The 24,143-nt window shown below is 39.8% G+C and overlaps 1 pseudogene; it reads right to left on the bottom strand.

Annotated features, from left to right (window-relative positions):
* Positions 1–20,325: 20,325 nt before the first annotated feature.
* LOC102282664 (EMI domain-containing protein 1 pseudogene) lies at positions 20,326–21,453 on the bottom strand (annotated as a pseudogene).
* Positions 21,454–24,143: the final 2,690 nt, after the last annotated feature.

The following is a 24,143-nucleotide window of genomic DNA, read 5'->3' on the forward strand; positions in this document are numbered from 1 at the left end:
ATGGTTTTTCCAGTACTTATATATGGATGTGAGAGTTGAACTATAAAGAAAGCTGAGCACCAAAAATATCGATGCTTTTGAACTGCGGTGTTGGAGAGGACTCTTGAGAGTCTCCTGGACTGCAAGGATATACAACCAGTCCATCCTAAAGGAAATCAGTCCTGAATATTCCTTGGAAGGACTGATGCTGAAGCTGAAACTCCAATACTTTGGCCACGTGATGTGAAGAACTGACTCATATGAAAAGACCCTGATGCTGGGAATGATTGAGGGTGAGAGGAGAAGGAGACAACAGAGAATGAGATTGTTGAATGGCATCACAGACTCAATGGATGTGAGTTTGAGTAAATTCCCAGTGTTGGTGATGGACAGGGCGGCCTGGTGTACTGCAGTCCTTGGTGTCACAAAGAGTCGGACATGACTGAGCTACTGAACTGAACTGAGCCTCCAGGGAAGCTAGGTTTAAGTAAAATTAAGACAAAATTTAAAATATCTTTTATATATATAAATATTCAAATTTTGGAATACAGTATGTTTATATTTTATTAAAATTGCCATCATGTGTAATTTATTTGCAATAAATGATCAAAGACAAATAAAGGAAGGAACTTTTATCAGAAAGCTGCATATATATTCCCTAACTGCCTTATGACCCAGCAATCCCACTGCTGGGCATACACACTGAGGAAACCAGAAGGGAAAGAGACATGTGTATCCCAATGTTCATTGCAGCACTGTTTATAATAGCCAGGACATGGAAGCAACCTAGATGTCCATCAGCAGATGAATGGATAAGAAAGCTGTGGTACATATACACAATGAAGTATTACTCAGCCATTAAAAAGAATACATTTGAATCAGTTCTAATGAGGTGGATGAACCTGGAGCCTATTATACAGAGTAAAGTAAGCCAGAAAGAAAAACAGCAATACAGTATACTAATGCATATATATGGAATTTAGAAAGATGGTAACAATAACCCTGTGTACGAGACAGCAAAAGAGACACTGATGTATAGAACAGTCTTATGGACTCTGTGGGAGAGGGAGAGGGGGGGAAGATTTAAGAGAATGGCATTGAAACATGTATAATATCATGTATGAAATGAGTCGCCAGTCCAGGTTCGATGCACGATACTGGATGCTTGGGACTGGTGCACCGGGAGGACCCAGAGGGATGGTATGGGGAGGGAGGAGGGAGGAGGGTTCAAGATGGGGAACACATGTATACCTGTGGCGGATTCATTTCGATATTTGGCAAAACTAATACAATTTTGTAAAGTTTAAAAATAAAATAAAAAAAAAAACAAAAAAAAACAACAGATCACAAATGGAGTCACTTTTGCTAAACCCTGGACTTCCCATGTTGCACTAGTGGTAAACACTCCTGCTAATGCAGGAGACATAAGAGACATGAGTTCAATCCCTGGGTTAGGCAGATCCCCTGGAAAAGGGTATGGCAACCCACTCCAGTATTCTTCCAGTAATCTCACGGACAAAGAGCCTAGTGGGTCATAGGGTTGCAAAGAATTTTGTACTACTGAAGCGACTTAGTATGCATGCTAAGCCCCAGGTCAGCAAGACTTAATACCTAAATCAGCCCTTCCCAGGAACATGACTTTTAAGTCAGTCTGGAATTTCCTGGCCAGCATTAATAAGCCAATCCACCACATAGACTCCTGCCTTCCCCCAAAGGAAGGTGACCTTGCCTGAAATAATTCTTTCTTTTATTTCAGGCTTCCTTGTCCCACCTGCTTTATGCTGTTGAAAATCTCCCGTTTTCTATGCCAGTTTCTATTTTTCAGATCGGATGCTACCAAATTCATGAATTAGTGAATAAAGACAATGATATTTACATTTACTTGGTTGAATTTTGTTTTCTGACAGTGTAATAGCTTTAAATTGCTCATTTAAAATAATAAACAAGAACCAGAGTGTTTCTGAGTTGAATTTTAATAATATATTAAAATATATTAGGTCTGCATAGTTCAGTTTAAAAACTGCCTAAGTGAAAATACTTACAATGAAATGTCAACAGCAAACATTAACAATTTTCAACACTGCTGTTATATCCTCAGTTTTAATTCCACATGATCTCTCTTTAGAGAGAATTTCCTATATACATGGTTAGGTGAAATGATAAATTTGTGGAGCTTTTTCAAAGCAATGATAATTATGGCTGTATTAGCACTTCATGGAGTTTGTAAATCTTTAATGGCATGCTAACTCACATGCAAAAAATCACTAAAATATGTGCATTTTAGTTGAAGATTTTTAAAAATACATTTTGGTGCTATTTTAATATAAACTGACTTAGCACATGCTATAAGCCCTGTTCCATCAGCCAAAAGTTATTTTTAATACTTTTTCCTTAAGTATATTGGTTCCCAGGTACTTGCTTAAGGACACGATTCCATAATGATTTGGTTTCAAAACCACACAAGTTTCAAAAATTTTCTGAGATTTGTTAACCTCTTATTCCTGGACTGATGCACCATTGGCATATGAACATGGCTTAGGGCAATTTATATGCAGGCTAAGTAATGCAGAGAGTGAGACAATTATCCCAGTTAGTTATCTACATTGATTAGATTCACCTTCAAGTTGCTCTTGTCTCTGAATCATTTGATGAACCATGTACACAGGTAAAGGATTCAGTTAAAATTGCGATTCCCTCAATTCCCAAGGTAATACCTTTCTTCTTTCTTAGAAAGATAACTCATCTGAAAGATCGTGATTGGAAATGAGTAAAAGCCTTAAGTCAGTGATTCCCAACTTTTATATGTATCAGAATCATCTAGGGAGCTTGTTAAAAGGGAGATTACTGGACTCCATTCCTACAATTCCTCTTTCTAGGGTTGGGCCTGAGATCTTGTGTTCCCAAGTGATGATAAGCTCCCAAATGATGATAATGTCCCCAGGTGTCCTAGTGAGAGGGAAATCAGAGTTCTTGTCAGAGGAGCCGAAGAATGGAATGAAGGAACACACAAACACTCACTATCACAAGTGAATAGGATTTACTAAAGAGGGGGAAGGTACAAAGCTGTCAGCATAGACACTGAGGAGGGTAAAGAATCCTCTCAAAGTGGGACTTACAGCAGTTTTTATATCCTGCCTTAAATCACATCATAAGGGATTTGATTTAGGTCATACCGAATGGTCTAATGGTTTTCCTTACTTTCTTTAAGTCTTAATTTGGCAATAAGGAGTTCATAATCTGAGCCAAAGTCACCTCCACAGTCACCTCCAAATCTTGTTTTTGCTGACTATATAGAGCTTCTCCATCTCTGGCTGCAAAGAATATAATCAATCTGATTTCAGTGTTGACCATCTGGTGATGTCCATGTGTAGAGTCTTCTCTTGTGTTGTTGAAAGAGGGTGTTTGCTATGACCAGTGTGTTCTCTTGGCAAAACTCTACTAGCCTTTCCCCTGCTTCATTCCATATTCCAAGGCCAAATTTGCCTGTTACTCCAGGTGTTTCTGGAGAAGGCAATGGCATCCCACTCCAGTAGGAAATGGCAACCCACTCCAGTGTTCTTGCCTGGAGAATCCCAGGAACGGGGGAGCCTGGTGGACTGCTGTCTATGGGGTCACACAGAGTCGGACACGACTGAAGTGACTTAGCAGTAGCAGCCAGGTGTTTCTTGACTTCCTCCTTTTGCATTCCAGTCCCCTATAATGAAAAGGACACCTTTTTGGGGTATTAGTTCTAAAAGGTCTTGTAGGTCTTAATAGAACCACTCAACTTCAGCTTCTTCAGTGTTACTTGTTGGGGCATAGACTTGGATTACTGTGATATTGAATGGTTTGCCTTGGAAACGAATAGAGATCATTCTCTCGTTTTTGAGATTGCATCCAAGTACTGCACTTCAGACTCTTTTTGTTCACCATGATGGCTACTCCATTTCTTCTAAGGGATTCCTGCATGCATAGTAGATATAATGGTCATCTGAGTGAAATTCACCCATTCCAGTCCATTTTAGTTCACTGATTCCTAGAATATCAATGTTCACTCTTGCCATCTCCTGTTTGACCACTTCCAATTTGCCTTGATTCATGGACCTAACATTCCAGGTTCCTATGCAATATTTCTCTTTACAGCATTGGACCTTGCTTCTATCACCAGTCACATCCACTGCTGGGTATTGTTTTTGCTTTGGCTCCATCCCTTCATTCTTTCTGGAGTTATTTCTCCACTGATCTCCAGTAGCATATTGGGCACCTACCAACCCAGGGAGTTCCCCTTTCAGTATCCTATCATTTTGCCTTCTCACACTGTTCACGGGGTTCTCAAGGCAAGAATACTGAAGTGGTTTGACATTCCTTTCTCCAGTGGACCACATTCTGTCAGACCTTTCCACCATGACCCGCCTGTCTTGGGTGGCCCCACATGGCATGGCTGTTTCATTGAGTTAGACCAGGCTGTGGTGAGTGTGATTAGATTGACTAGTTTTCTGTGATTATGGTTTCAGTGTGCCTGCCCTCTGATGCCCTCTTGCAACACTTACCATCTTACTTGGGTTTCTCTCACCTTGGATGTGGGGTATCTCTTCATGGCTGTTCCAGTAAAGCCCAGCTGCTGCTCCTTACCTTGGACGAGGGGTATCTCCTCACCGCAGCCCCTCCTGATCTTGAACATGGAGTTGCTCCTTTTGGCCCTCCTGCCTCAACGCAGCCACCACTCCTTGGACCTGGGGTTGCTCCTCTCAGCCGCCTCCCCTGACCTGGGACCTGGGGTAGTTCCTCTGGGCCACGTTTCTGCAAGGTCCATTGCAGCAGGCTCGTACGAACTAAATCAAATCCCTAATGATTATACAGTGGAGGTGAGAAATAGATTTAAGGGACTAGATCTGGTAGATAGAGTGCCTGATGAACTATGGACAGAGGTTTGTGACATTGTACAGGAGACAGGGATCAAGACCATCCCCATGGAAAAGAAATGCAAAAAAGCAAAATTGCTGTCTGGGGAGGCCTTACAAATAGCTGTGAAAAGAAGAGAAGCAAAAAATAAAGGAGAAAGGGAAAGATATAAGCATCTGAATGCAGAGTTCCAAAGAATAACAAGATGAGATAAGAAAGCCTTCCTCAGTGATCAATGCAAAGAAACAGGGAAACAACAGAATGGGAAAGACTAGACTTCAAGAAGATTAGAGATACCAAGGGAACATTTCATGCAAAGATGGGCTCAATAAAGGACAGAAATGGTATGGACCTAACAGAAGCAGAAGGTATTAAGAAGAGGTGGCAAGAACACACAGAAAAACTGTAAAAAATAGATTTTCATGACCAAAATAATCACGATGGTGTGATCACTCACCTATAGCCAGACATCCTGGAATGTGAAGTCAAGTGGGCCTTAGAAAGCATCACTATGAACAAAACTAGTGGAGGTGATGGAATTCCAGTTGAGCTATTTCAAATCCTGAAAGATGATGCTGTGAAAGTGCTGCACTCAATATGCCAGCAAATTTGGAAAACTCAGCATTGGCCACAGGACTGGAAAAGGTCAGTTTTCATTCCAATCCCAAAGAAAGGCAATGCCAAAGAATGTTCAAACTACCACATAATTGCACTCATTTCACACACTAGTAAAGTAATGCTCAAAATTCTCCAAGCCAGGCTTCAGCAATATGTGAACCGTGAACTTCCAGATGTTCAAGCTGGTTTTAGAAAAAGCAGAGGAACCAGAGATCAAATTGCCAACATCCGCTGGGTCATCGCAAAAGCAAGAGAGTTCCAGAAAAACATCTATTTCTGCTTTATTGACTATGTCAAAGCCTTTGACTGTGTGGATCAAAATAAACTGTGGAAAATTCTGAAAGAGATGGGAATACCAGACCACCTGATCTGCCTCTTGAGAAACCTATATGCAGGTCAGGAAGCAACAGTTAGAACTGGACATGGAACTACAGACTGGTTCCAAATAGGAAAAGGAGTATGTCAAGGCTGTGTATTGTCACCCTGCTTATTTAACTTCTATGCAGAGTACATCATGAGAAACGCTGGGCTGGAAGAAGCACAAGCTGGAACCAAGATTGCCAGGAGAAATATCAATAACCTCAGAAATGCAGATGACACCACCCTTATGGCAGAAAGTGAAGAAGAACTCAAAAGCCTCTTGATGAAAGTGAAAACGGAGAATGAAAAAGTTGGCTTAAACTCAACATTCAGAAAATGAAAATCATGGCATCTGGTCCCATCACTTCATGGGAAATAGATGGGGAAATAGTGGAAACAGTGTCAGACTTTATTTTCTTGCTCTCCAAAATCACTGCAGATGGTGATTGCAGCCATGAAAATTAAGACACTTACTCCTTGGAAGGAAAATTTTGACCAACACAGATAGCATATTCAAAAGCAGACCTATATATAGAAAACTATAAAACACTGGTGAAAGAAATCAAAGAGGACATAGTAGATGGAGAAATATACCATGTTCATGGATTGGAAGAATCAATATAGTGAAAATGAGTATACTACCCAAAACAATTTATAGATTCAATGCAATCCCTATCAAGCTACCAACGGTATTCTTCACAGAGCTAGAATAAATAATTTCACAATTTGTATGGAAATACCAAAAACCCCAAATAGCCAAAGCTATCTTGAGAAAGAAGAATGGAACTGGAGGAATCAATCTACCTGACTTCAGGCTCTACTACAAAGCCACAGTCATCAAGACAGTATGGTACTGGCACAAAGACAGAAATATAGATCAATGGAACAAAATAGAAAGCCCAGAGACAAATCCACACACATATGGACACCTTATCTTTGACAAAGGAGACAAGAATATACAATGGATTAAAGACAATCTCTTTAACAAGTGGTGCTGGGAAAACTGGTCAATCACTTGTAAAAGAATGAAACTAGAACAATTTCTAACACCATAAACAAAAATAAACTCAAAATGGATTAAAGATCTCAACATAAGACCAGAAACTATAAAACTCCTAGAGGAGAACATAGGCAAAACACTCTCCGACATACATCACAGCAGGATCCTCTATGACCCACCTCCCAGAATATTGGAAATAAAAGCAAAAATAAACAAATGGGACCTAATTAACCTTAAAAGCTTCTGCACAACAAAGGAAACGAGTAGCACGGTGAAAAGGCAGCCTTCAGAATGGGAGAAAATAATAGCAAATGAAGCAACTGACAAACAACTAATCTCAAAATATACAAGCAACTCCTGCAGCTCAACTCCAGAAAAATAAATGACCCAATCAAAAAATGGGCCAAAGAACTAAACAGACATCTCTCCAAAGAAGACATACAGATGGCTAACAAACACATGAAAAATGCTCAACATCACTCATTATCAGAGAAATGCAAATCAAAACCACTATGAGGTACCATTTCATGCCAGTCAGAATGGCTGTGATCCAAAAGTCTACAAGCAATAAATGCTGGAGAGGGTGTGGAGAAAAGGGAACCCTCTTACACTGTTGGTGGGAATGCAAACTAGTACAGCCACTATGGAGAACAGTGTGGAGATTCCTTAAGAAACTGGAAATAGAACTGCCTTATGATCCAGCAATCCCACTGCTGGGCATACACACTGAGGAAACCAGAAGGGAAAGAGACACATGTACCCCAATGTTCATCGCAGCACTGTTTATAATAGCCAGGACATGGAAGCAACCTAGATGTCCATCAGCAGATGAATGGATAAGAAAGCTGTGGTACATATACACAATGGAGTATTACTCAGCCATTAAAAAGAATACATTTGAATCAGTTCTAATGAGGTGGATGAACCTGGAGCCTATTATACCGAGTGAAGTAAGCCAGAAAGAAAAACAGCAATACAGTATACTAATGCATATATATGGAATTTAGAAAGATGGTAACAATAACCCTGTGTACGAGACAGCAAAAGAGACACTGATGTATAGAACAGTCTTATGGACTCTGTGGGAGAGGGAGAGGGTGGTGAGATTTGGGAGAATGGCATTGAAACATGTATAATATCATGTATGAAACGAGTCACCAGTCCAGGTTCGATGCACGATACTGGATGCTTGGGACTGGTGCACCGGGAGGACCCAGAGGGATGGTATGGGGAGGGAGGAGGGAGGAGGGTTCAGGATGGGGAACACATGTATACCTGTGGTGGATTCATTTCAATATTTGGCAAAACTAATACAATATTGTAAAGTTTAAAGATAAAATTAAATTAAAAAAATAAATTACAAAAAAAAGAAAAAGCAGAGACATTACTTTGCCAACAAAGTTCCGTCTAGTCAAGGCCATGGTTTTTCCAGTGGTTATGTATGGATGCGAGAGTTGGACTGTGAAGAAGGCTGAGCGCCAAAGAATTGATGCTTTTGAACTGTGGTATTGGAGAAGACTCTCGAGAGTCTCTTGGACTGCAAGGAGATCCAACCAGTCCATTCTAAAGGAGATCAGTCCTGGGTGTTCTTTGGAAGGAATGATGCTAAAGCTGAAACTCCAGTACTTTGGCCACCTCATGTGAAGAGTTGACTCATTGGAAAAGACTCTGATGCTGGAAGGGATTGGGGGCAGGAGGAGAAGGGGACGACAGAAGATGAGATGGCTGGATGGCATCACTGACTCGATGGATGTGAGTCTGAGTGAACTCCGGGAGTTGGTGATGGACAGGGAGGCCTGGCGTGCTGCAATTCATGGTGTTGCAAGGAGTCAGACATGACTGAGTGATTGAACTGAACTGAACTGAGCTGAAGGTTAATGATCACCAGTTGTTTTTCCCTCAAGCAGGTGGAATAGACTTTAATTACTGCCCTTCCCTGGATCTGAGTGCTCATAATTTATCAGACTAAAGACACATTCCAGGAATTGAGGACAACGAAGCAGAATATTTACTGAAAACAGGACCACAATCTGGGAGCCCTATCAGTTCAGTTCAGTTGCTCACTCATGTCCAACGCTGCAACCCCATGAACTGCAGCACACCAGGCCTCCCTGTCCATTACCAACTCCTGGAGTCCACCCAAACCCATGTCCATTGAGCCAATGATGCCATCCAACCATCTTATCCTATGTCATCCCCTTCTCCTCCTGCCCTCAATCTTTCCCAGCATCAGGGTCTTTTCCAATGAGTCAGCTCTTTGCATCAGGTGGTGAATGTATTGGAGTTTCAGCTTCAGCATCAGTTCTTCCAATGAAAACCCAGGACTGATTTCCTTCAGGATGGACTGGTTTGATCTCCTTGCCATCTGAGGGACTCATAAAAGTCTTCTCCAGCACCACAACTAGAACACATCAGTCCTTTGGTGGTCAGCTTTCATTAAGCTTTGCTCTATAGTAAATAGGTTTGAATCAAAGTCAATAGCAAAAGTAGAAAACAAAGCTATAGGTTTGAATCAAAGTCAATAGCAAAAGTAGAAAACAAAGATAGGGCCAACTGTTTTTGTTTTGTTTTGTTTTGTTTTAAGCAGGAAATACTAAATTTTTTTGTGCTATTATAACCTGTACCTTCTTATGTAGACAAGATTCAAAGAAAGTGAGGTAAAGACATTTAATCTCCTCACTGTAAGATGTTTGTGGGTGTGTGCTAATTCCCCTCAGTCTTGTCTGACTCTTTGCAACCCTATGGACTGTAGCCTACCAGGCTCCTCTGTCCATGGAATTCTCCAGGTGAGAATACTGGATGGGTTGCAATGCATTCCTCCAGGGGGTCTTCCTGACCCAAGGAATGAACGAACCCTTGTCTCTTATGTCTCCTGCATTGACAGGAAGATTTTGTTGATGAAAGTAAGAATCTCTGTTAATTTTTCACTTTTAATAAACTTTCCATTTTGGCATAGTGCCAAATGAGTAGTCTACATACGTAAACATAATTTAAGGCTATAGTCTATTGAAAAGTTTCATTAAATTGATTAATCAATCCAAACAACCATTAAATTAGGCAACTAGTTTGTATTTCCCTGCTCTTTGAATAGCGAAGGTGTTCTGTCACAGTAGACTAGCCAAACAGCATTATTTGTGTTCATTTGGAGTTTGCAAATTTAGTCCGTTCAATTTACTCTCTCAAGTAGAAAATTCAGTCAAATAATGAATTACTTCATAGTTAAATTACAATAAAAAATCATCTACACACTTAACCCTCTACATGTTTTTTTTTTTTTTTTTTTTAGTATGTGTATTGTGCTTAATTGCTCAGTCATGTTTGACTCTTTGAGAGCCCATGGATTGTAGCCCACCAGGCTCCTCTTTCTGTGGGGATTATCCAGGCAAGAATACTGGAGTGAGTTTCCATGCCCTCCTCCAGGGGATCTTTCCAACCTAGGGATCAAACCCAGGTCTCCCCAATTGCAGGCAGATTCTTTACCAGTTGAGCCACAAGAGAAGCCCAAGAACACTGTAATGGGTGGCCTAACCTTTCTCCAAGGGATCTTCCCGACCCAGTAATTTAACCAAGTCTCCTGCATGGCAGGCGAATTCTTTATCAGCTGAGCTACGAGGGAAGCCCTTTTAATATATAAAATTTTAAAATTCCCTAACTAAAATGCACAGATTTCACAATGTTTTTAAAACATCTAGTAGCTTTATCTCATACAAGTGCCCAGGAATAAATATCATTTTAAGAAATATTAAAACTGTTGAGATGATAAGAATAGCAAGTACTTCTCTTTTTTTTTTTTAGGCTTACTTGTTCAGTCGCGCTGAGGGGAGGTAGGGAGGGATGCTGCAAATAAATGACACTGGTGTGTGCTCCAGTCACCAGTCCAGGTTCAATGCACGATACTGGATGCTTGGGGCTGGTGCACTGGGACGACCCAGAGGGAGGGTATGGGGAGGGAGGAGGGAGGAGGGTTCAGGATGGGGAACACAGGTATACCTGTGGCGGATTCATTTCAATATTTGGCAAAACTAATACAATATTGTAAAGTTTAAAAATAAAATTAAATTTAAAAAAAAGAATAGCAAGTACTTATGATTACTGAGTTTTACACTCTACTCTTCCAAATAATTTTGCATTTTTTAAATGGAAAGCCAGTTTCTCAGAATAAGGAATTACTTATGTCATGAGTAGAGTCTTTAGTGTTGCATAATTTGAATCACCTGATATTTCAGTGATTCAGAGCATATCTTCAATTATATTACATCACTTAGTGTAGAAAGAACATGCTTACAAAATATTGTATTTATTAGTACTGCTTCATGACTTTCTATATAACACATATATAAGTGTTCTTATATATGTGAAAACTTCTCTGGCATAACACATCGGTTCTAAAATGTCTGCACCACTGTTTTCTACCAAATGTCATCAAAGAAATGTCACAGAGTAAATTAATTTAAAATAATAATACGAAATTATTAACTTTTCACATTTCTGAATTTAGTGTCTCTACATTTGCTCATACAAATAAGTATACTATTGTACTATGTATTTATTAGTGATAAGTTTATAAGTATATTCTCAGAGAATTTTTTCCTGTAAAATTTATTAAGCAATGTATTAGTCTTAAATCAATGTAGAATACAAGGAAAAGGATATATGTACCCTGATGGCTCAGTTGGTAACGAGTCAGCCTGCAATGCAGGAGACCGGAAGATCCTCTGGAGGAGGAAATGGCAACCCACTTCAGTAACGTTGCCTGGGAAATCCCATGGACAGAGGAGCCTAGAGGGCTACAGTCCATGGGGTCACAAGAGTTGGATATGACTGAACAAGTAAACCACCACCATACACCATTTCTATAACTATTTCCAATCTTTTATCTCAGATTGTGTTAAAGCAGCAGCAATTCAATGAACAAGCTACTCTAATCTGTATACTTTTGCTATTACCAGGAAAAGAATAACTGATTTGGAGATAGAAAACTTTGGTTACTTTATAACAAAAGATTAAATTCAGATTTGAGATAATGGAGAAGAGATAAACACAGGTGTATATAATTAAATTCCATAAACTATTTGTTTGAAATAGAAAACTGTAAACTGTAGTGAAATCTACCAACTGTCCTAAAGCTTTTTGTTGGGAGTCATAATTCATCCCCTTCTTTCTCATTACCCCTAATTCATGGATCCCCAGGAGCTCTTCTCTAGGCTGTTAGGTGAGCAAGTGAAGATTTGCCTTCTTATATATGTATCTCTCCGAAGACCGATGCCTCCCTGAAGTGAGAAAAAGTCCAACGGGTTTCCCTGGTGGCTCAGTGGTAAAGAATTCACCTGCCAAAGCAGGAGTCACAAGTTTGACCCCTGGGTCAGGGAGATCCCATGGAGAGGAAGAGAACTCTTAACTGCGTTTGCTGATTCTCAATTGCCTTCAGCTCAAAATATTTCTTATACCAAAGTGGCATATTTTTGCACGACATGTTCTAGACCCCTTAAACAATTTTCTGACACTTACTTTAAATTATGAAAGCTCCTTATTAGGAGAACACAGGATACTGTTCTAAAGTCTAGCATCAGTGTAACTTTTCTGTTACTTTTTGTTACTCCTGGCATATACCTTAATTTCTCACTCTCCTCTTAAATCATCTTTGACCATTTTCAAGTTCAGCCATATTCTTTTTAATTTTCTTTATCATATGTTTTCGTTCACTGTATGGCACTGTAGTTTTACTATTGCCATATTTTAAAATGTTTTAAATATGCTCTTTCCACTTAGAGATCATCTTAGCCCAGGTTCTCTAGAAAACAGATTCTGAGGGGACAAAATTGAAAATACGCCATGTGTTATATGCTAACACTTTAATGGGATTGCAATCACAGGGAAGCAGGAAAGAGTGAAAAAGGGAAATGAGGCAGAAGAGAGAAAAGGTTAATTGAAAAAGGGTTTCACCTATCTGCTCAAGACTTTGTAATAAGAATGCATTCCAATTATATCAAGTGGCTTCCGTGGCACCCACCATGAAAGACGTTAAGGCAGTGCACTGATCTTCACAGTGCAGTGAAATGATTTGTCTATCTAAGGCAAATGAATAAAAACATGGAGGAATTACTGAAACATAATGTTAATATTATTTTACTAAACAGAATAATTATCCTTACTTTAACAATTAAAAATACCTCAGAATAAAGATTAGTGAGGAAAACCTTCAAAATATCTATACTGTACCATCTTTAGAATGTAACATCACAGTGTCTTGAAGCTGATAGCTACATGTAGAGCTAGAGCTGTAAGTGTGCTTTTTGTGAACAATGCAAGTATCCAAAAGTCAAAAAGAAAATGAAGTCCAATTGACCCTCAGCTTCAAATGAGTGTTCAGATACCTGTGCATATTAAATTATATTGACTAATTTCAATCATTTTGGGGGCATGTGTTTGCAACTAATACATTCATAATTTCCTATTAATATAGGACTTTTAAAATAAATCACCAGAACCCTAAACTGTTGAGAAGTTAAAAAATGTTACACAGGGGATATACTTTCTTAGCAAAGTAACTATAATACCATAAACATTAGTAGAGATACAAACTTTCAGTTCAGTTCAGTCGCTCAGTTGTGTCTGACTCTTTGCAGACCCCGTGAATCGCAGCACACCAGGCCTCCCTGTCCATCACCAACTCCCGGAGTTCACTCAGACTCACGTCCATCGAGTCAGTGATGCCATCCAGCCATCTCATCCTCTGTCGTCCCCTTCTCCTCCTGCCCCCAATCCCTCCCAGCATCAGAGTCTATTCCAATGAGTCAACTCTTTGCGTGAGGTGGCCAAAGTACTAGAGTTTCAGTCTTAGCATCATTCCTTCCAAAGAAATCCCAGGGCTTATCTCCTTTATAATGGACTGGTTGGATCTCCTTGCAATCCAAGGGACTCTCAAGAGTCTTCTCCAACACCACAGTTCAAAAGCATCAATTCTTCGGTGCTCTGCCTTCTTCACAGTCCAACTCTCACATCCATACATGACCACAGGAAAAACCATAGCCTTGACTAGACAAACCTTTGTTGGCAAAGTAATGTCTCTGCTTTTAAATATGCTATCTAGGTTGGACATACAAACTTTATCAAACACCAAGATCCAAGAATGCTGCCTTTCAATCAATTTCTTTTTAAATTAATAGTTCATGGAGCACCATAAGTATAATTACTATTTTTCTGATAGTAGAAATATAAATGAATAAATAATTATCTAAGTAAGTAAATGTTAGTCGCTCAGTCATGTCTGACTCTTTGCAATCCCATGGGCTGTAGCTCACCAGACTCCTCTATCCATGAAATTCTCCAGGAAAGAATACTGGAGTGGGTAGCCAGTTCCTTCTCAAGGGGATCTTCCTGACCCAGTGATAGAACCCAGGTTAAGCATTAAAATATAAAGTTATTGACAGGTAAACTGAACAATGTATAATTAGGGGGAAAAAACTGACTTCATAAATTATTAATGTGATATGTAATTACAATAGTTATTGTTTCATAAGTTGCTTACTGTTATAGGGCTACTGAACACCCAGCATAAAATTCTCATATATTATTTATATAATTCTGATTTAGTTTCTTTAATGATAGTGCAAAATTCTAGTCTTATGTCTTTGACTTTTTTATTTTAAATAAATATATTTAAATAAATAAATATATTTTTTAAATACTCTTGATGCCACAATAAGATGTACAACTCTCAACTTAAAGCAGAAAAATCTAAGTCACTTGTCTGGGGTTAAAATGTGAAAATTTTTAACTTTAAGGATGAGTTTTCCCACAATCCAAACCTGGCTGTAATTGGAAAGTTATTGATAAACTGGGCTTTCCTGGTGGCTCAGACAGTAAAGACTCTGCCTGCAATGATTGCTTTACAGAAATGCTCTGAATATGTGTTCTGATATTAATATATGCTGCCTTGTAGTCTATAACCATGCACAGGTAAATATAATTGAGATAGCTAAAAAATTTTAATAATTCACCTCTTGAAGACATAAGCAATGAAAGTAGTATTCTGTTGACTTGATATTTGGGATAAGAAATATTGTGATGTTTCACAATGCCCTGACTGCAAAACACAAACACCATGACTGTTGAAGTATCAGACTGCAACAAATGTCATTACTATTGTTACTCTTCTTTTCACTCAACTCTTATAATTAAGAAAACACAGCGCTTGTTCTTACTTTCTTGACAATATATTTATTAACAAAAAATGCATGATGTGAAAAATATCAACATCTTAAAAATGCTATTTGCTGTCATGGTTAAACATACTTGACCAAAAATTTTCAGAGGGAATATATGTATTTGGGCCCTAAATAAGAGGCATTAAATTTGGAAGAACCATTAAAATTGTCCTGGCTTATATATATATATATATATATATATATATATATATATGTATATAAAAATTTGGAATCTCTTATAAAAGAACTGATGTTAGAGATGAAGGAAATAGTAGTTAGCCATTGTTAAATTCATCTTTGGAGATACTAGAGGAAATGATACAATCTCACATGAAGGCAATAACATAAAATCTATCATTCTGCAGTATTTTCAGGTTTGTTTAAGGCTGTTTTTAGCATCACCATATCTGTATTTCAAGTACAAAGGTTTAAGAAAGAATTATCTTTATACATATGTACTGAATTAATTTTTAAAAAGGTGCATTATCCTCCAGAAGCAACATTTTTACCTAAGAATTGTGAAGTTTATTGTATTACTTAGTGTTTAATATACTGAAGTTAAAAATGTTACACAGGGAATATACTTTCTTAGCAAAGTTAACAGTATTTTAAAATCCTGTTTCAGGAAGTATATTGTCTGTGTGTTGTGAGGGAGGTGCATTCCAAATGTGCCTTGCAGTAATGTAATTCAAATATGGGAATCTTTGGATGGGAAATTTTTTTTTTAATGTTAAGAAGTAATTTTGTGGAATAACATTAAAATGATAACTTTTGAAAAGTATTAGATTTTCCTGAAATAAAATCTGATGGTTCAAATTATAATGGTTTGATTATTTGTTTTTAATTCTTAGAAGAATTCAGAAAAAAATAAACCTAGTTAAGCAAGTTTTTAAAAAATATTTTGTTTCTTAATCCTCAGAATATTAAACATTCTTTATGGAAAAAAGAATAGTCAAAATAGTCAATAGTCAATATTGAATAGTCAATCTTGAGAGAGAAGAATAAAGCTGAAAGTATTGTGCTCCCTGTTTTCAAACTATACTACAAAAGCTACAGTCATCAAAAGAGTATGATATTGGCACAAAAACAGACACATGGATCAATGGAATAGAACAGAAAATCTAGGAATGAACTCACACTTATATGAGCAATTAGTCTATAAAAAAGGAGGAAAAAATATACAAAGCAGAAAAGACCACCTCTTTAATAAATGGTGGTGGGAAAATTAAATACCTACGTGCAAAAGAATTAAATTGGCTTACTTTCTCACATCATGCATGAAAATAAGTTTAATTGATGAAAGGATTAAATGTTAGATCTGAAACCATAAAACTTCTAGAAGAAAATTAAGAGAGTGAGATTTTTGACATTGGTCTTAGTAGTATTATTTTTTGGATCAGTCTTCTCAGACAAGTAAAACAAAAGCAAAAATAAATTAGTTGGAGTACATCAAATTAAAAAGCTTTTGTAAAGTGAAGGGAACTGTCAACAAAATGAAAAGGCAAGGTACTGAATGGGATAAGATATTTGCAAACAATATATCCACTAAAAGGTTAATGTCCAAAATGCTCAAAAATTCATACAACTCAACATCAAAAAATTTTTAAGAAAGTTTGATTTAAAGATGGGTAGAAGATATGAATAGACATTTTTCCAAAGTAGACATTTGGATGGCCACAGGCCCATGAAAAGACATTGAACATCATTAATGATAAGAGATATGCAAATCAAAACCGCAATCAGATATCACCTCACATCTGTCAGAATGGTTATTATTAAAAAGATAACAAATAATAAGTGTTGTTGAGAATGTTGAGAAAAGCAAACCCTGTGCACTGTTTGTAGGCATGTAAATTGATTGAGCCACTATAGAAAATATTATGGGGGCTTCTCAAAAAATTACAAATAGAACTACGATTCAGCAATTCCTCTCCTGGGTATTTATCCAAAGAAAAAGAAAATTATACATGATATATGCACCGGTTCCTTGGAGCCTCTGTTTATTATTTATTTGGGGGGGGGGCGAAAGTGAACGTGTTAAGTCTTTCAGTCCTATCTGACTCTTTGTGTAACCCCTCAGGCTCCTCTGTCCATGGAATTCTCCAGCCAAGAATACCAAAGTGGACTGCCATTCCCTTCTCCAGGGGATCTGCCTGACCCAGGGATTGAACCCGGGTCTCCTGCATTTCAGGCAGATTCTTTACCATCTGAGCCACAAAGAAGTGACCATCTGAGCCACAAAGAAGCCTGAAAGTGGGATTTTCAAGTCACTCATTCGCCTGACCCGACTCTTGCATTTCAGGCAGATTCTTTACCCATGGATAGTAGCCTGCACCAAGCTCCTCCATCCATGGGATTTTCAAGGCAAGAATACTGGAGTGGGTTGCCATTTCCTTCTCCAGGGAATCTTCCCAACCCAGGGATAGAACCCAGGTCTCTCACATTGTAGACAGACGCTTTACTGTCTGAGTCACCAGGGAAACACCAATAGTCACTATATACCATATGAAAGAAAATAACAAGGCACTGAAGTACAGAACAATCTGATGTGACAGTGCCTACTTTAAGAAAATGATTGGCGAGGTCCTCTCTGTGGAGGTAATCTTGAATGAAAGATTTAAACATTGGGAAGGATATAGTCATAGAAACCATGAGAAAGCAAAGCAGAGCAGTAGCCTTTTACTTATGTGAGGAAGTTAAAAGAAATTTGGTTTAGATGGATACTAGGTAGGATTAGATGGCATTAGACATAGACATGAGTTTGTAATTTATATCAGGTAGAATACGGAAACGGAACAGTTTTGTAAGCATGAAAGATAAATGATGCAATTTACAGTTTTTTTTTTTTTAAAGGCAATCATGTTGCTGTGTCGCTATTGGAAAGTTGTAGAAGTGTGGAAACACATTACAAGGCTGTTTGAGGAGACCTGATAGTGGGTTTGACTAGGGCAGCAGAGAAGTGTATGCAAGGTTATCAATAATAATAAATGTGATAATAATATTAGTGATAATATTTCATAGTGGTTGAGGAGATTTGAAAGAGGGATGATAATGTTAAATATAGAATCTAAGTTACACAAAGGAGAAAGTGATGTCAGAAGATGCTTTGTATCATGAAATTATTGTGAGAATAATGCCCTAGAGTTCCAGTGAAATTGTATGATTGTGAAATTAAGTTTCTTGAGCAAATGAGATGGAGGCTAAGATATTTGTGGATGGGAAACAAATTTTTATAATAAAACTTCAAAAGTGGCCCAAGATCTGGAGATGAAAATCTGAAAAGTGGTCATAACAGTAGATAGTTGAACTGGAGGGGGAGAAAGGACATCTGAAGAGAGACCTGAGTGTTAGATGGCTAATCCCTGTGGAAGTTGAATTCACAATGATTGATGACAGGTAAGGGGAGGGAGGAGGACAGAGTCTTCAATGAAATAAGTGAAGTTGTTGTTGCTTAGTCTCCAGGTCGTGTTCAGTCTTCACGACCCCATGGATTGCAGCATTCCAGGTTTCCCTATTCCTCACCATCTCCCAGAGTTTGCACACGTTCAGGTCCATTGAATCGGTGATGCCATCTAGTCATCTCATCCTCTGTCACCCTCTTAGCCAAAGTACTGTAGCTTCACCTTCAGCATCAGTCCTTCCAAAGATTATTCAGGGTTGATATCCTTTAAGATTGACTGGTTTGATCTCCTTGCTTTTCAAGGGATTCTTGAGAGTATGTTCCAGCACTACAGTTCAAAAGCATCAATTCTTCAGCGCTCCACTGTGTCCAGATCTCACATCCGTACCTGACTACTGGAAAGATGATACCTTGACTGTACAGACCTTTGCTGGCAAAATGATGTCCTTGATCTTTAACACACTGTCTAGGTTTGTCATAGCTTCCCTGCCAAGAAGCAATCATCTTCTAATTTCATCACTGCTGTCACCATCCTCAGTGATTTTAGTGAAGTACCGTGAAGCTCAAAGTATGAGGCTGTTGGACTTTTAAACTGAATTATTCAGCTTTAAAAGGAATCTAGAAAGTGAGGTTGTAAAGAAAAACTACAGCTGCTCACTGAATAATTTTAAAACTAAACAATCTCATTTCAAGAACATAGAGATTCACAAGAACATAGAGATTCTTTTTATTTGATATTCTATAAACTGAAGCATAATTACTTCAATCTTAGCATGACAAAACTCTTCTAAAGCCTTAGAAAAAAAATGATGATAATATACAAACTATCTCCACTATGCAAGCTTGACCCCAGAATCTCTATTTGGAATGCATTCTATTCTTCTAGATTTGTTTTTATGAGCAATTGTACGACAACACATAATTCCATTTAAATAGATATATAGCACTTAATAAGAGTTCAGAATTCTTTGCTATGCTTTATTGATCTAGGCAAAAGAAAAATAAATAAATAACAATGTTATCCCTAACAAAGTGATAAATAAATGATTTACAAAGGAAAATACTGTTTCATTATGGGTTCCTTGCCAAATCAGGTGATTAAAACAAACTAGCAAATTGCTAAATGTTTTTCCCAATAACACAAATACTGAGATAGAAGACATACAACTTTGGAAAGACTATCATGTATCAAGAGTTGGGCTTAAAGAAGAGATGCCACCTGGTGTCTCTAGTTCGTTTTTTAATTTTTTTGGCAGTCAGGCAGAGGCCTTTATTGGCTGATACACATCTACCTGCTGGAGCGGTCACAGGCGGTTGTGGGAGCAGGTGGTCCCCTCCTCCAGGCCCCCGGGAGGGACTGAGGGTTCAGTGGTCAGAACTGACACAGGAGCCCTGAACACCCAGTCAGATCAAGTAGCTTGACCTCAGGGTCAGGAACCCAGCACCGGAAAACAAGGAGAGGAGGGGTGCAGGTGGGCTCCCCAGGATTGGCTGGGGAGTGGGGAGGCCGGACTTCCCGTCCTCGTCATCCCCAGAAGTGTGGAGGGCCGGGCAGTTGATGAGATGACAGAAGCTCCAAACCTGCTGTCCCTGCCGCAGACCTGCATCACCCCACTTCACAAAGGGCAACTGAGGCCCAGGGCCCTGAGCCCTCTCACCTGGGCCACACCTCCCTCTCAGGCCCCAGTCCCTGCTCAATCTCATGAAAGGCAGACGCGCACTGAGTACCAGGACCAAGACCCCCACCCAAAGGCCTAGGTTGTGCAGGGGACCCCGAGGATATTAATAAATATGGACTGGCAGAACCCAGAGGCAGTCAGCCCAGTCCAGGCTGGGAAGGGAAGCCTGGCCTGGCCTTCCCCATGGGGCCACCACCACCCTCAGTTTGTCTTGTCTCGGCTCCTGGGGGCCAGGATCCTGTAGCTGGCGGTTTGTCCTCCCCTTTTGCCCTTCAGGAGGCTGGGGGTGCCCCTGGGGGTGGCAAGGCTTGTCCCTGACCCCTCTGGTTCCAGTGGGCTCTTCTCATCAAAGTCTCCTTTGCAGCCAGGTTCTCCCCACTGCCCCCATGGAGCCTTGGGGGCCGGGCTACCCTTGCAGTCCTCTTTGGCTCTTCTCTCCAGGGTGGCCTGAGATTTCTTTAGGTACAGTGGGGCCTGGGGGTCCCCTATGTCCAGAACTCCCAGGAATGTCCATGGGGCCAGGAAGTCCAGGAGGACCCATGGATCCCGGGGAGGGCGGCGGCGGGGGGGGGGTGGTTTGGGGACCCAGCCGGTCCAGGTGGCCAGTGGCTGCTGGTCTGAGTGAAAGTGTTAGACAGAAACAGGTCCTCAGGCTGGGAGATTCGGGTGTAGGGTGGTCCAACAGGGGCTGGGGGGTGGGGCAGGGAGGCCAGGGGGGCCAAGAGGGCCTTGGGGCACTGGAGGTCCCCTCTCTCCGGGGTACCCACAGCTCTGGCCTGACCAGAGCTCCTTGGGGGGCCCTGCAGACCTGATGGACCTCTCATCCCCACTGGGCCCCCACTGCCGGGGTCTCCTGTGGGGCCAGTGGACCCAGGAAGCCCCTGAGCACCAACTCCATCATCTCAAGGGAACAAAGGAGGCCTCTGGTTTTCTCTGGCTCCCAGCAGCCCTAGAAGGCCTCCATTTCCGGAGCTGCCCTGGGCAACTGGGGAGCCCCAAGGCGGGGCAGGGTCCTCGGGGGGGCAGCTGGGGTCGGGGCCCTGCCCACTCCGTGACAGTCAGCCCTGCCGGCTTGGCCTCCAGCGCCTTCAGCAGCTCCGTCAGTTCGACACTTTGCTGCAGGTGAGAAACCAGAGAAGCCTGTGGGCCCCAAGGGCCAACCGCCAGGTGGCGGTGCCCGACCACCTGGGCACCACGAAATCAGAGGAGCCTACAACTTCGTGGCAGCTCAGCAGCGAGGGCCTGGAGGCTGCATATTCACTGGCAGGCGGTCACCGTCTTGTACATCACCTTGTACGTGGGTCTTAACACCCATCCTGTAGCTGTCACTCAGTCGTGTCCGACTCCCGCGACCCCATGGACTGTAGCCTGCCAGGCTCCTCTGTCCATGGGGTTCTCTAGGCATGAATATTGGAGTGGGTTGTGGTTTCCGTCTCCAGGGGATGGATCTTCCCAAACCAGGGATCAAATTCGGGTCTGCTGCATCGCAAGCAGACTGTTTACTAACTGAGCCACCAGGGAAGCCCCTGTAGCTGTTGGCCACCTGATGCGAAGAGCTTACTCATTGGAAAAGACCTGTTTCAAAACTTCTGATTTTTGTGTACTCTGTTTCTTCCTTCTCACAGTTTGTATCAGTCCAGCACAAGCCATCATCTGCTTGAAGGACAAAAAAGCAGGATGAAGAAATCCTGAGTACAGAATCTAAAATGAGTGAATGAGTTAGCCATAATTTAACATATTGTTCATTTTCTTTGGGTTCCTGTTAAAATACTGACTAGTGTTAGGTAATATTGTAAAACAAAACATGTAATGAAAAATATGTTTTCATTGCCTAATATACATTCTTGGAATCCTAGGCTGAAAGACAGTGATATAAATCATATATATATATATATATATACACACACACACACACACTCACATACACAGTTCTTATATACACACTCACACACACACACACACATAGGCTTTGAATTATTTTTTCCCTTTCCTTACCATGTGACAGTGGATAGATTTCAATGTAGCAAAAGATGATATCTCCCACTTTTATTGTTTAGATTACAATAATGAAACTTAACTCAGAAATTTATCAAAGGAAGGAAATACAATCTGAAAGTTTGTGATGAAGTTAGGGAGACTGTGGTTCAAATTTTCATTAAAATAGGATTAACATCATATAACTCTAGCAACAGTGTTATGTTAGAAGCCATCAGATAACATTGTTGCTTTAAATCAGAAGCATGAGTATGAGGGAGAGCTGTCTAACAAATGTGCATCTGTCAGTCTTAATGCTTTATGATTCCTACAAATACATAATTAAGTGAAGAACTGCTAGTAATCATTTATGGTTATTAGATCATAAAATTTAAAATATGGAATCAATTTGACAGAGTCTGGAAGAGAAGAATGCCATGTTAAAGAGCTCTCATACTGAAATAGTTAAAATTAAACTTTAATTCTAATTTTCCCACTTATAGGGCATATAATTTTGAGAAATTCAGTTAATTTATCTAAATCTCAGATTCTTTCTTTGTAGAAATATTATCAAACCTATAGATTTGTAAAAATTAAATACGTCTCATATGTAAAACAGAACTTGGCTTGCAAGAAGTAAACCTCAGTTAATTATGTATGCATAACAGTATATGCTGAAGAATTGATGCTTTTAAACTGTGGTGTTGGAGAAGTCTCTTGAGAGTCCCTTGGACTGCAAGGAGATCCAACCAGTCCATTCTAAAGGAGATCAGCCCTGGGTGTTCTTTGGAAGGAATGATACTAAAGCTGAAACTCCAGTACTTTGGCTACCTCACGAGAAGAGTTGACTCATTGGAAAAGACTCTGATTCTGGGAGGGATTGAGGGCAGGAGGAGAAGGGGACGACAGAGGATGAGATGGCTGGATGGCATCACCAACTCGATGGATGTGAGTTTGAGTGAACTCCAGGAGTTGGTGATAGACAAGGAGGCCTGGCGTGCTGTGATTCGTGGGGTGCAAAGAGTCGGACACGACTGAGAGACTGAAATGAACTGAACTGAACTGAACAGTGTATGTATTTGTATGCATATATATATATATATATGTATATTTGTAAATGCCTTCATATGGCTAGATGGATATTCAAATAGGTTTTCTCATTCAATATCCATTGCCAAATAATATTATCCTACAAAATAGCTTACTCCATTAAAAGGACACATACACAACTCAAAATAAGAGAATTGTTTCTCAAGTAGCATGCTAAGTATATGCAGGAAAATTATCACCCACACTAGATTCTATCTTACAAATTTCAGAAAATCAGTTAAGATCCAAAAGTAACTTGGCAAAAGGAATTGAACTTACCAGGTCAACACATTGTGAATCTAATCTTTTACATTTTGTATCTACTTTGCTGCATGTTTTTTTTTTTTTTGGATTATACAGTTTTATGTTCCTAGGTCACTACAAAATAGAGAAGTGCCTGCTAAACTGCATTAAATTGCTCTCAATATAGCTTTAAAATACGCTGTAATATTGCCTTAATCAGACTGTCTCAATAACCTTAGCAGCTCATTGTAGAGCTGCTGGATAAAAGAATCTTAGAAAACTGACTCAAAAGTTACTTGATTTCAGACTGTGCACACCTAGGTGACTGATCATTTTCTAGAAATGGTGTCTAAATTTGGAAGCTCACAAACTCACCAGGCCTGTAAATTACTTGTATAATTAAAATACGTAGCTGCTTTCTTTAATGTGCAATTTTATGAGAAAGTAACTCTTAATACTATATTAGAACTGAACATGGAACAACAGACTGGTTCCAAATAGGAACAGGAGTATGTCAAGGCTGAATATTGACACCCTGCTTATTTAACTTATATGCAGAATACATCATGAGAAACGCTGGGCTGGAAGAAGCACAAGATGGAATCAAGATTGCCAGGAGAAATATCAGTAACCTCAGATATGCAGATGACACCACCCCTATGGCAGAAAGTGAAGAGGAACTAAAAAGCCTCTTGATGAAAGTGAAAGTGGAG

Source organism: Bos mutus, chromosome 1 (genome assembly GCF_027580195.1).
Source record: "Bos mutus isolate GX-2022 chromosome 1, NWIPB_WYAK_1.1, whole genome shotgun sequence".
NCBI lineage: Eukaryota > Metazoa > Chordata > Mammalia > Artiodactyla > Bovidae > Bos > Bos mutus.